The sequence below is a fragment of the Dermacentor andersoni genome, chromosome 3 (assembly GCF_023375885.2).
Source record: "Dermacentor andersoni chromosome 3, qqDerAnde1_hic_scaffold, whole genome shotgun sequence".
Lineage (NCBI taxonomy): Eukaryota > Metazoa > Arthropoda > Arachnida > Ixodida > Ixodidae > Dermacentor > Dermacentor andersoni.
The window spans coordinates 18,953,220-18,966,131 of record NC_092816.1 but is presented as its reverse complement, the minus strand read 5'-3'; positions in this window follow the sequence as shown (position 1 = coordinate 18,966,131).

Here is a 12,912-nt window from a genome sequence, read left to right as displayed (position 1 = left end):
ATCACCCAGCACCTGGAGTAGCATGTCAGACGAACAGCCAGGCTAACATCTCCAGCATACCATTAAAGTATGTTTCTCTCCCTATCTGACAGAGGTGACAAATTGTTCGGCAATTCAACTGCTTGGAAATTCAATGGAAACTGCTCAGATACCGGCGGTCCGTCAACTTTTACGGTTTGCTGTATACAAAGCGAGAACACGACGGGATCATAGTTGGTCGCATAACGCAGCATGGAGATCACAGACGTGGCAGACCCGCGGGCGATAACGGTCGTCGTGCGAAGTCGCCTTCATATAAACGGCGAGCAAGGCGAGCGACGAAAGCGATCCACCCTCCTGCTTTTCCATAAAGTCTGAGACCTTGGGAGAGAAGAGATGAGGCGGCTTGAGGAAGAAAAAACAAGCGAGGAAGGAAGTGAACCCCAATCCGTCTTTCCGTTAAAAACGGAATACGCGACCAGGCAGTCATCCGTCTGTCTCCAGGCCGCTCCTGCGTGAGGGCCCCGGGGTTTGAGTGAAACGCCTTCTCCGTTTCCCTTTGCTGCCGTGGCTTGGCCTGTGACGACGCTTTTGCCATTTTAATGGCTCACCCATGCCCCTCCCCCCTTCATTTCTTGCGCAGTTTTAAGAAAAATATTTACACTTTCGCTGCGTTGCTGCTGGTCGACTCGCCGCGTGCCCTCATAAATCATCTCTGCTCCACGGAAACGTCGAGAACTCGTTTCCCCCGTATCCAATCAGGCGGCTGAATGGGAAGAGTCAGTTTGCATCCTCGGTTTGTATCTGTACAGCGCTCTCACAAAATGCAATATGCGCGTCGAAGCAGTGAATGGACTACAGCAAGTAACACTTAGAAACGGGAAGAGGCGAGCTGGAGGGACGATGCGCATGCGTGCTGCAGGCTCGAGATGCCACTGATTTTTGCGTGAGGGTACTGTGCCATTTATTTTCTAATTCAAGGAGATGTTTTGACACTTGGCAATAGTTACTTCTTGTGTAAAGAGCAATATGAACATACTACATGCTGTCATCGAAACACACACACACACACACACACGCACGCACGCACACGCACGCACACGCACGCACACGCACACACACACGCACGCACGCAATTCTCAAAACTTACCACGTTATGCGTACAGAGATCTGACATGCATTATGCATACAACTTCATTAAGTTATTTACCATATATAATAGCCACGTTTATATTTACGTTAATGCTTACATAAACTATGAAAATTGCCCTATATGTTTACGCCTATAATTGACAAGTCTTAGCGGGCCACCAGAAGGAAAAGTAAGAAACTAACGATAATGCAGGCCTCGAAACACTTTCTTAAACAACGAGCGCCCCATTACGACGGGTACTTACTGGCGACTGGCCCAAAAATTCATAAAACGCAGATTAAGCATCATTATATCTAACGCAATCGACACATAAGTTCACCGTGTTTGCGGCAGTCCTATGGCAATTACGGAATCGGGGCTGAGAACTTTGCTCACTAAAAATAAATGTAACTATTTTCGCAATCAAATTGCCTCAATAAGAAATGACATCTTGAAACTTGCAGTCTTGCCCATGCACTTATTGTTACCCATGCACTTATTGCAACTCCCAACTTACGCTCGGTCGCTACCAATACACTTGTACGGTTGAGGAAGCCTCGGTACCCCTACCACTCCCTTACCTCTCCTCTCCCCTTGATTAGTGGTAGAAAATGGGCCAACGTAGGCTTCCGTGTAACGGCAACGTTGCCCAATGCATGGCCAATCGGATTGGAGGCAACTTTATTTATGCCTGCAGTTGGGCGCTCGCGCGCCCCGACGAGGGCCTACGTCATCCTCGAAGTCGCCGTTACTCGGCGCGGGTAGTTGATGCATGGCCAAGATTGACCACGTTTGGCCAGCGTTGGGCTCATATTGCAATAAGTTTAACCCAGTAATGTCCAACGTGATTACCGTGCTACGCCTTGTTTTATGTCTCAAAATGCTTATTTGAGCAGAAGAAACGACGCAATATACATAACTGCGTTCTTCATATGCTGATGAGAGTTTAGCTTTGGATAGTCTGGCAAACCAATTACTATTTAATTACTACAAAAATTAATATTTAACACAAATAACATTTTCTTCTATACACACAGACACGCACACATTATATACGCGAATGTATACTCTCCATGGCCAGAAATAAAGGCGAATAAGTTGTTCTAATTTTCCTTGTTGTGAAAATCTGTTAAGCATTACAGTGTCAAACCGATACCGACGCGTTATGTATGGCTTGTGCATGGGTCATAAATCATATTCGTTGGCTAAACGGTACGTGTGGAATAAAGCATGATTATGCGCCATATACATGCTCTGTGGTGATTAGATGTTAGTGACGCGTGCAGCGCGCGTTAGATTCAGTGCTTGCAAAAAGCAATGGTTAATCTCCGGCACGTGTAGTGTATGAGCTACGAGCTGCACGTACTGAGCTTAAATGTCACGCATATGCTGCGGTGCGATTCTCTTAACTTTGCCGGTTAACTTCCTTGCATTTTCCGTACCATTACGCCCTCGCTCCTTTTTTCTACTTGCAATTTCACCTGGAGCGAACGCATACTTTTCAGTCCCATTGTTCACCAATATGCTGGCCGACACGAGGTGTCAGGGCACCTTAAAATTAATTGACAACACCAGCACACAGCCCGAATGCAGAGTGCAGTGTGCAGCCGGAATGCATTCAGTACAGCACTGTTCGTACCAACGTCATCCCTGTTCGCTTGACCCTTCAGCGAAGGCAGCGATAAAGCATTATATGTGAAAGGCGCATGGTAAACCGTAATGGTGCATCAATATCGATGCTAATTCTTGTTCTAAAACAACACAGTGATATGTCAATTCTTTTGCTAAAGCTCTTTCGGAGCTTTCTTTCGCTTCTTCTGTGTGGACTGAACGGTAACAAGCTCTACGCTATCGCCACGACCATCCGCTCGACCATGCTGATAATAATCCGCGACCATGTTGATAATCCGTTCGACGAAGGGATGATAATAGAAGGGTATATAAGATACTAGCTGCAGCTGTAATCAGCTCCTGAATACGCAAAGCGGTACACGTGAAAATATAGGAGAGCAAGTCGAGCGTCACATTAAGAAAGGAGATTCTGGTAAGCTCATGTCACTTCTAGAGGACAGCCCACTACATCCGACACTATCTGTCCAATGCAAAGCACACGTATACACTAAAAAAATTGTGTAGCATGTCAACACAGAACAGGTGGGACAGCTTTCGTAACAAAATAAATAAATAAATAAATAAATAAATAAATAAATAAATAAAAATCAATTCCGGTGTATTATGTGCCAAATTCACGATCTGATTATGAGGCATGGCATAGTGGGGAACGCCGGATTAATTTTGACCACCTGGAGGCGCCCCAATGCACGGTACAGGGGCGTTTTTGCACTTAGCCCTCATCGAAATGCGGCCGCCGCGGCCGGGATTTGATCCCGCGACCTCGTGTTTGGCTTTTATAACTGTGGTCCATCAAGATGGTTATAGCTTTTTTTTTTTTTTGATGAAAGGCATGTCATAAACAAGATGGAAGAAAAGGAAGAAAACGCCGCGGACTTTCTTGAGCCAAGTTAAAGTCACTTTTGGCTCAATTTCAACCAGCTGCAAATGTTCGGCTGAGTAGCTGTCTTGTTGCGGAGGCAGAGGTCCTAACTTCTGTCGCGCTTAACGAGTTGGTAAGCTCAATTTGTCAAGCAGCTGGACTCCATCGGTAGTTCCGTTGTAGGACGGCGGTTGACAAAATGTTGTTTCTGCAGCTTTAGTGAGCCTTTTTCACGAGTGGTGGCGCTGCCGTCTTAGCGGTAGGAGGGTCAGAGAGGCCGAAATAATCTCACGGGTGGCGGCAATGGAAAAGAAACCTGCCATGAGTAACTAAGTAGTTACTCATGGAACTACTTAGTTCCATGAGTAACTACTCATGGAACTAACGACATCAGGAAAGAAACAACAATTTATGATAACTCAAAGGGAAGCTCATTACTTTTCTAAGCGAGATAAAACACGCACCTTTAAAGCGAGATATAAGAAGGAAAAAGAAGCATGATGCTTGCTGCGGTAAAGATAGGGAAACTATGGAGCATGTTTTATTAGAATGTGAAGACGTCTACCCAGCGGTCGATTTAGGCACCACTGGCCTGCTTGAAGCCCTTGGGTTCAGTGAGAGTAGTGGAAAAGTAAATATGTCCGCAATAGGGATTAGTAAGAGGCTATTGGAGGATTGGTGGAAGAAAAGTAGGAAAACGACAAAAAACGGAGACTTCCAAAAGCACAGTTCGCAATAGGGGATCAGAAAATGTGATTGTGGGAGTTCATAGTGTTTATTTTTTTTTCTATTTTAACCTAGGTAGGACATTAGGCAGTATAATAGAAAGAGCTTAGTGGCGCAACCCACCGCCCCGTTCCAAAGGGGACGCTCATAACATCATAACATCCATCCATTCATCCATCCATCCAAGAGCAAATATTGAGAACTAGGTGAGGCATGTGTACGCTCAAGCAAAAATCTGGAGACCACTCAGCACAACCTAATGGAATGTGAAGGGATTTACCCAGTGAGATTCGTAGGTAACGTACCCCTTCCAGAAGCCCTTGAATGTAAAGTTGACTGAAGCATCAATCGGTCAGGAGTCGAGATAAGCTAGAGACGTATAGAGTATTGGGGGAAAAAAAGCAGGGATGTGATTGATACGGCTGGATCCGTTACAGGCATACGTAGCGGTACAAGGCAGAGACGTTTTGAGCGGAAAAAAATATTAAGGAAATGTGTGCAAAATTGCTAGAATGAAAAACATGTATAGCATACCTTATTAAATCAAGCAGGGCCAAAAACGCTCGTCTCAGGCTCCATACAGCCACAGACATCCCTTGTTCATGCGTCCGCTGATCTCTTCCAAGTCTTCATCTTTCTATGAGCATCAGTCTTTTTTGGATTTACACAATAGCCAGTCTGTTTGGCAGTGACAGAAACGTGTTTTAACAGCAGAATACGACCACTCTTTCCGACTGTTGTCGTATACATATGTTACACAAGGGGCTAGTAGGACGAGCCGCGAGATCCAAAATTACACAAGCCGCCAGTTCCTTTCTTCTGCGAGCGGAAACTGGGGAAGCGTATCCGGCATGCACGTACTCGCGGTGTTCTCCGCTCCGATGCACCATTTTCGCGGAAACTCTTTTTGGACCGATTTTGGTCAGATGCTTTGCCATGCGTATGGCAAAACATCTGCTTATGACAATACGTATGCTGCATGTGACAATATACGAAACACTTCCACTCTAAGTTGAGAGCATTGACTTTAGCCGAGCTGTAACGCCTAAAGCATTTTCCCTGCATGTCTTGACTGGTCTGCTGTTGTAGTGGCCGTTGCATGAGGCCAGCGTGTCGGGAGCATTCAGTTACCATGGTCAAAACAACATAATGACATTCAGAGACTGACCTCTGTTTCGGCTTCCTGTGCCTGCAAATTTCCTTATCTGATTAACCCAGTCCTCTACTATAATCGACTGCGTTTCCCTTTCCCCGAGTATATATATAGACGGCCAATCTGGCTGACCTCCTGTTACCTGTCCATACGAATTTCGTGACTCGCCCCATTACACTTTTTTTCCTCTTGCTCTCAAATGCAGAGTATGAGCTGTAGCTGCGCTTGCCGTCTAATCCAAATTTCTATGTTAACGTTACACGTCCATCATTTTCTGTCAGCATATACTCACCGATGACTGGAATAGCTTAGAGCCACCTCGCTCGCTCCATATACAGCTGAGAACGTGCGCTGCTCGTACCGAACCTGCAGAAACGTGCCACACCGTTTGCGACTTCTGGAAGCAAATGTTAATGAGACAAATGCTGCCTCGTGTACAGCACGTTGTTGCGCTGTGTCATCTTATAATGACGCCTGTATACAGCGACAGCGGTATAGTAAAACTATTAATAAATGCAACGCAATCAGGAGCTTAATAACGCTCTATATTGGGGCCTTTTCATGCAGCAATCAATCAGGACTGATGGGCCGTTTCTGGTTAGATGTTTTCGCGTACTTTTTTTTTACACCGCCTCTGTACGTATATGGCGCTCTATATGTATATCGGAGCGCAGCGACATGGGAGCCGAGAGGCAAGAAAAAGCCGCCACGTGTAAAAGAGAGACAAGCGAAAAGGATTATATATACCCGGCGCACGCCCCCGGCTTCTCGCGGCATACTTAATAGCGGAGCGCGGCAACTTGTTCTCCGCTTTCGATGGCCTCGAGCGGAATCGAGGACCCGGAGCCTTCTCTATTCGACGGCCGAAGGTCGCGCGGGCCCGCAGCCCATACGTGGCGGGGCGGGGACGATCCTCGTTCGGGGTGGACAGAGCGCGCTGACGGATTGGTGCCGCCGCACTACGATGCAGTTCTGGCGCTGGTTTTAATTTCCTATACCGGACCCTGCGGCCGGTTCCCTAATAGAAAGCTATCCTCAGGAATTCCGAAACCTGCTCGCACGCGCGTCTATATATGTAAGCAGCGCAGCCGGATGGCCGTAGTGGGCCGGCCGCTCAGCCGTCTCGCCGGCGTCGATCATCATCGCTTACACGTCGCGGGAGAGCGAAGAAAAAAATTATCACAGGCCGGCGTATTAGCCCGGAAAAGTTGGCCGTCGGCGCCTGCGCCTATATAGAGTTCACCGCATGGTATACGAACGCGAGAAGTGCGTGCAGGAACAGCCCCGTGTATGTCGGGGCGTGTGCACGCACTATCGTCTGAAACGAACTGCGCTGAAAAGATGTCATTCAAACGGAGGTGTTGCTCTGCGCATTCTGACATGCCAAGCTAGAGAGTTCTTAAGCGTGGCTTCTCATGCCGTCTTGACAATACAGTATAATACAATGTGGCAATGGCAGGGCATATAGTGTTCAGCTAGAGGGCGCAGTTCGCACTGGCCGTAATGGTGTGTAGCAGTCTCAGTCAGAGGAATCATAAGCTACGTTTACATGAACCCGATAGAATCGAATCGAGTTGGCTTGTCGGGCCGAAACCGGGTCACCGGTTTCGTTTAAATACTAGCGGGTCGAGAAAGGCGAGCGTCAAGGCGAGTTCAAGTCGACTGCAAGAGTTGGGTTAGCTAACTCGCCAGCATACATGTCTGGAAAGACGCATGTAAGCACCGACGGGTCGGACTTGGTTAGCTCGACTTCTGATTCGACGCGCTCTCGTCGACTTCATGTAAGCGAACTTCAGGAGAATACGTGTCTGTGTCAAGCTATTGCGCCCCTGTTCGTGCACGTTTTTTTTTTTTTTCTTCTTTGTTTTGTCGAATCTCCTTGCGTGACTTTTTCTATTCTTAGTATTCTGCAGCCAGAGAAATCACCGCCGCTAATCTGAGCACTTGACAGCCGCCGTGCGTACTTTGGCAATCTTAACGCTTACAGCGTTTCCACGCACTTGGCTTCTCAAATCGGACGCGACATGTTTACTCAGTTTGCCGAGACATCGCACCCAGCACAGAGGCGAATACGGAGCGAGGCGCACGCTGCATGCGGTATAAACTTCCTCCTCTATTGAGAAAGCTTGACGGGGGAGGAAAACAGGAACAAAGGACATCGACGCCTCCGACGCCGCGTCACAGAGGTTGGTCGAAAGAGCGGCGCTTCAAAAAATGAGGCTCCAAAAGACAGCGCGTTTATTCTTTCACGTGTCGTCGCCGGCTTCTATGTTAGTGCCGTCGCGTCACGTCGTCGTATATGTCTTCAGCCGTTTCCTCAATCTGTTTTCCTTACTCGCTACACACGTACACACATTGCCCGGCCGCGGTGACTCGACTTGTTGTCGCAAAGCATTTGGCTTCGTGAAAAATACACGGGCGTGAAATGTTCGTCGCACTTCGGGCTCGCAATCACGACCGCCGGCGGTGGTCCGCCATTATTTTTTCCTCCGAGGCGTATATGCGCGCGCACTCCGCGTTTGCAGCCTCGGTTACATTCGAGACGGGGAAATGAAGAAAAGGACGAGAAGTAATAATAATAAAAAAGAAACCAGCTGACTCGTCGTGATTCCGCGGCGAGAATCGCGGACAAAGAAGGCCCGCAAGAGCGTCGACGTGCGCATCGCGCCGCCGCTGCTCTTGTCAAGCGAACGACGTGAGTTTTGCTCGTCGACTCGCATCGGCGTTGCTCGCGCGCTAAAAGGTTGGTCACGCGTTCACGCGCCGCAGCCTGATCCGACCGTCTTTCCCCGCGGGTCGCGTCGAGCCCGTTGTACGTTGTTGTTTTGCGAATTTGTTGGCTTCTTTGATCCCCGAGCCTTGCCGGGTCCTGTATTATAGCGAAGCACGTGACGTGTCACTTTGTCGCCGTGTCACCACAGAGCACCGCGCGTTCTTTTATTTACCTGTTGCTTTCCCTATCCCCGTCTCTCCCGCGAGCCGTTTGCCGAGTCTCAACCTCAATATGCCAATGTTTTTTTTTTCTTTCACCGAAAAGAACGCAATGGAACACTTTGTCAAACCCAGTTAGTCGATCGAACTTACGAAATCGTAAATGGGTCACTTTCTTTGCGAAGAGGAGAAGGGAGAGAGGCTTAATAACGATGGAAAAGATGGAAGAGGCTGGTTTCACGCACGCACGTACATACATGCATACATGATATATACACGCATCACATGCCCACCCACACACCACGACACCTTCTACTCTACAAACACGCAACTTAAAGGAGATTGTTAGGAAGACAAAGAAATTAATCGAAAGAAATACGATTAATACACAAGCTCAAATTATTTACATATAGACCCTAACATACGCAGACATCAGTACTTACGCACACCTGTATGTACGACATGCTGTCTCATATATATATATATATATATATATATATATATATGCGTGAGAGTCATTGCACATGCCAAAGTTTCGCTCAGTCGCACGTACTTCCACCCGTGTAAACATTTCTTTCGCCCAAAGACACACTGATTGAAAGGACGATGCTTCTCACGTTTCAGAGTTATGGCGGCACTGTGGCACGACGACACATCTTGTTACTCTCGCAGTGCCGGCTTCGAAGTTGTTGATAAAGACTGCTGCCTAACTGAGTCGTGTGCACCCATATGTACAGCCTAAATATCCGCGCACACTAACAGGGTTCATTCACCTATCTATGTCTTGTTTACTTAGCGTCAACTCGAAGGTCTCGTATATTCCCGAAGGCGACACAAAGATGGCAGGTGGGTGGCGACGCCATTCTGAAATTATCGAAGTAGCTGCCTGTTACGTCACATATTATGACAATACTTTAGCGAGTCTTTCTCTAACTAGTTTTCATTAACGAAAAAAAAATATGTTGCTTTGGCAAAGAAGAGGAAGTTGAATATGACGACCTGTACGACTTTCGTTTCCGAAGCTAAGGGGTATCTGTCCGTTGGGCGTGTTGGTAAACGTTCATGATGGAAAAAGCGCGACTAAAACGAACACTGTCCTATGCTCTTGCTGAATCTCCGTTTTAATAGCGCTTTTTCCATCATGAAGGTAAGGGGGATATAAACTCCACAATAAAGCTTTATGACGTTGCTCAGTAACGTCATCACTTCGTCGAGACTAGCTTGGTGCCCAAGGGAAGCTCACAGGGGAAAATGCAGATATTGTTTACGATGTCTTATATGTAACCTTTACCGACAAAAACAAGAAACAAGAAAAAGAAGAAGAAAGTAAGCAACAATTAAGGAAGAAAATGAAGTAGCCTGCATTCCAAACAGTATATAATGTTCCAGTCAAGTCTGATTTATTATTTGCCTTTAATTATAGCCATTGTCCGCACTTAGCAGTAATTTGTCTTTTCCTGACAGCACACTGTCACGAATCAACCCACCTCCTAAGCTCTCAATACTTAAATTATGAGGTGTTACGTGCCAGAACCAAGATCTGACTATGAGGCACGCCGTAGTTGGGGATTCCGGATTAATTTAGACCGCGTGGCGTTCTTCAACGTGCACACAATGCAAGGGCATTTTTGCATTTCGCCCCCATCGAAATCCTGCCTCTGCGGCCGGGATTTGATACCGCGACCCCGCTCTTACCAGGGCAACGTCAAAACCAATAAGGAAGCACGGCGGGTAGCTCTCAATCCGACTTGTTATTCACATATACGTTCAAGTAATTACTGCTTGTCGACTATTTTGCGATTATTAGTATTACGATGTAATCGTACTTAAATTTTTTTCAATAAGAATTCTGTCCAACTCCCATCCTACCTAAACTACATCTCAGACAAAATAAAGTTTGTACTGCTACTACTGGAGTATACAATAGTTCATGAACATTGCTGAGTCATTCTGCTTCTTTGTTGCTCATCTAGTGGCACGCTGCGGCTTCGTCTCTTTCTGTGACAAAAGAGACAGGAAAGAAGCCGTAGCAGGTCATTCGCGTGTGTCGACTTGTGTGCATAGTGTGTCTCAGTCGTATGTTCCTTGGGCCCATAACGCTGGCTGCCCGGTCAGTAGCCATGGTAACGCTGGCTGCCCGGTCAGTAGCCATGGTCTGCACGACCGGGTCTCCGGAGGGCAGCAATCCTTCCAGTTCTTCAGGGGTTCTATGCTCCGCGGGGAAGGATCCGCCGGGCAGTGAGAAAGGAGACGGAGGGCAGAAGCGCGAGGTTCAGGACAGAGAGTGCAGGCTGAAGTGAGGAAAAGTGGGCGACAGTGAGAAAGAGTGACAGGAGAAGGGATCAGCATGCACGGGCTTCTGTCTTGAGTCTGCGTGCCGGACCGACGTCCACTATACTGCACTCCTCCGAAAAACTCTCAGGACGCTCACGTGTACGGGAGATAAGGCGTCCGTGTCGTCGATTTGCACGGGGCCAGTGAACCCCGCCGGCGCGCGAACACAAACAGCGAACGCGGTGCCGCTGCGCCAGAGCGCTTTGGTTCGCCCGACCGTCCCGAGCCGTCATCTCGGGTTCCTCAGATTCCGTTGAGGCCAGTAAAATAATCGCGAAAGAATTCTGTCTAAAAATCCGAGCGTGGCGCGGCCGTGCGATGGATAATGCGCGTCACCCTCACCCACTCACACATCCGCACCACGCCGTCTCCTCAACTCACTCGCTCTTTCACACTGCATGCTATAGCCCCTGCGGTGGGACGTCAGCACGACTCCCTTTTTATTCGTGCCTGCTTACACTATTTTTCTGTCCACGTTTCGTCTCCGTGCTGCTTGTTTCTTGATCCCGCTGGCCAAAAGGAAGCGTTTTGCATCGTCCCTCTCTGCAACACACTCAGAACGTCGCATTCGCTGTCGACCCGCCGGCGGACGATGTCATCGCGGTCGGAGGCGTGCGTTGACGCTGCCGCCGCAGCAGCGGCGGCGGCAAAGCGCTGTTCGGACCCTGACCTTCGCTCCCGCAGTCTGCTTCCTCGTCGTGCATCGCGGCAGCTGCGAAAAGCAGCTCGCTCCCGCTGCTCCGAGTGCGCGCTTTTCCGAGGAGGGCGCAGCCATTTTTTTTTTGACGCGGCGAGTGTGAGCGCGCTGTATCCCGTGTATATGGCTGACCCCGGCAGAGTTCGCCCGCTCGCCTTCGCCTCGTACGAGGGCGCCGCGCTTAATGGTCTCCTCCGTTCGGTGTTGACACGTCGTAACCGCTGCCCGCCTGAAGTTGTCGGCGGGGCGCCGATAAAGCGAAGCGACACGCCGCATGGCTCGCCTGCGAAAGAGAGGTGCAAGTTGGTGGTGTTCCCTAAAGATTACAGAGAGAGCCTTCAGGTGTCGCTGCGTGAGGTGTCAAAGAAATAGGCGACACTGCCGTCAATTACGTGGCGTATAGCGCGGCCGCACCGTTATTTCTATGTCATTGCGTGTATCACGCTGTCCAACCGCACATACGTTGTGTTCTAGACACGCGTGACTCTTCTTTTTTTTTTTTTTTGTAAACGGATGGTTGTTCAATGAAAATTGAGGCTCGTGCTCGGAAATCTTTCTTTCTGAAAATTATTCATCGGACTCTTATCCATTTCCATATCAGTAAGTGAAAGGCACGCGTCCCACCGTTTCTAACAAGCCTATAGATAACGTGAGTGGAGGCATCTTTTGCCACATTCCTAAAAATTACCTCCAATGTCTTAACTGCGCCTTGTTCCATGTCAAAGCTATGCCCGTTTTCACTCTGAGGTACAGAAATAAGCTGGAGACTGTACGACGGATAAGGAAATCATTGAGGAGCATACAGAAAGGTATAAAAGTGGCCGATCAATAATTTTCAGAAATAGAGATTTCAGAGCACCACTCAATATTTATTGAATGACTTCCCTAGCATTAAAATATGCCTGGTACGTATAACGTAACGATTCCATTTCAATTCTTTTCCGTGTCTTATTTCGTCGGTTGTCCGAGCGGATCCCTATACCTACATTATCGCTAAAGTAGACCGGCTCTGAGCGGCGGCATGATGGCAAGAAATGAATAGAATCGAGCGAAAGAAATCCTTACATTAGACCGGGGAAAACACGGGGAAGGCGGGAGATGGAAATTCAAGACGATGAGTCTTCAAGGTCTTGAAGAAGACAAGTCCACTTGTCGAAACGTTGGCTCCTGCTTTCCCCTTGTTCTCGTTTTGCTCATTGTTCTACATTAGGCCGGCCGCTTATTCCTGCGTTTCGCGGCCGTATAAGTTCCGCTCTTCAACACCTACGCGTCCCCGGTCAAGCTCGCATGCCATGCTAGACGTTGTCTTGACCTTAACGTATCACCGATGTGCAGAGGCATCTGACCACAAAGAATAAACATTTGGGGTCCAGTAGAACGCAGCAGGTGCAATGTTTGGCCAAATACGGTTAGGGTGGAGCGGATAGGCGTATTTTCTGTACACATCTATTGCGGCAACGAGGCAA